Source organism: Molossus molossus, unplaced genomic scaffold, assembly GCF_014108415.1.
Source record: "Molossus molossus isolate mMolMol1 unplaced genomic scaffold, mMolMol1.p scaffold_m16_p_10, whole genome shotgun sequence".
Lineage (NCBI taxonomy): Eukaryota > Metazoa > Chordata > Mammalia > Chiroptera > Molossidae > Molossus > Molossus molossus.
In genome coordinates this window covers 43,063,943-43,065,512 of record NW_023425345.1, presented here as the reverse complement: position 1 = coordinate 43,065,512, position 1,570 = coordinate 43,063,943, and the positions used below count along the sequence as shown (strand labels likewise).

Genomic DNA, 1,570 nt, shown 5'->3' with positions numbered 1-1,570 from the left:
TTCGTTCTTTCCATTTGTCCCTAGCACATATGGAATGAATAATCCTACAAAGGTTAAGCAAACATACTGTAATAAAATGTAACATAGAAAAGTCATAGTATCTAAAACATCATAGTGCAGATACTTTATTTCCAATGTTTGACATATTGTTGGAGCAAAACTTTAAAAATCTAGAAGAGAAGGAATACCTAAAAATGACACCACTATAATATGCCATTTATATGCCTGTAACTATACTGTGTTCTTTACATGCTACCACTTTAATTTAATATGCACAATAAGCCTGTAAGGTTTGTTGGTATTTTCCTCATGTGCAGATAAGGAAACTGAGACTCAGAAAGATTAAATAAATTTCCCCAAGTCACACAAAGTGTTTTGGGTTTTGTTTTGTTTTCCTTTTTTTTTTTTTTTTTCCTTCTTTTTTTATTGGGCAAAGAATACTTAACATGATGTCTACCTTCTTAAAAATGTTTAAGTGTACCATACAATATTATTAATTATAGGCACAATGTTGTACAGCAAATATCTAGAGCTTAATCATCTTGTATGAGTGAAACTTTATACCAGTTGAATTGCAAGTCCCCATTCCTCCCTCCTCCCAGCCCCTGGCAGCACCCTTTACCCTCTGTTTCTACCTGTTTGACTCTTTTCACTATCTCAGGGGAATTGTGCAGTATTTGTCCTGAAAATCTATGTTTTAATTTATTAACTCTTTGAAAAATAACAGTAATGAACCATAATGTGTTAACACAACATATTTATGAACAATACAAATTTTCAAACAATTAGTTGAAACAGCAGCATAGTTTTACAAATCACCACCAGTCTCATGAAAATGTCTGAACTAATGGGAAGTATCAGGTTTGTGCTGGCCGACTTTTCCAAAATGTAACTCCTCCATCAGCACTCATTTTATTGTTGGCAACAAAGATTGTCAGCTTTTTCCTTCAAGTAGCAACCCCACTTGGTTCATTTTCAAGGAAATATTTGCCAAATATCCAAGTCTGAATAGGTAGTTTGTCAGTGGGCTTTTTTCTATCTTTTTCCCTTCTCCTCCTCCTCCTCCTCCTCCTCCTCCTCCTCCTCCTCCTCCTCCTCCTCTTCCTCCTCCTCCTTTTTCTTTCTTTTTCTTGGTTTTTATAACTGAATTTATCCCTAAGGCCCAGCAGAGGGGATCAGGGCCCATGAGTCTTGGTGTTTCTATGGGAGCCTCCCAGTGCCCGCCATGGTGGGGCAGGCACCCAATATGACATGGCTGCGGGTCAGTATTCTTTTAAATATGTTCTGTTCAGCGGAAAAAAGTGGCCACTTCAGCATGCAACTCCCTTGCAGAAATGCTTTTCTTCCAGACAACAATAGTAGTTTTATAGACAGCAGAAAGTTTTTACGTGTATTTCCCATTTCATCACAAGACATGTTCTTAAGGGTTGAGAGCTAATAACATTAATAATTTCTGCTACTTTGTCAAAGACATACTTAAGTGAAACAGACATGTAAACAAGTTTGTGGTTGTGGAGAATACAGTGACTAGGAGTATAGTTGGTGCCACTCTGCGGATTTGTGCTGAGGT

General features: G+C 37.2%; 1 non-coding gene across 1 annotated transcript; it reads right to left on the bottom strand.

The window, feature by feature from the left end:
* Positions 1 to 1,131: 1,131 nt before the first annotated feature.
* On the bottom strand, positions 1,132 to 1,260 carry LOC118624857. Its single transcript, XR_004958521.1, has one exon. It is a non-coding gene; the product is annotated as a small nucleolar RNA SNORA5 (small nucleolar RNA).
* Positions 1,261 to 1,570: the final 310 nt, after the last annotated feature.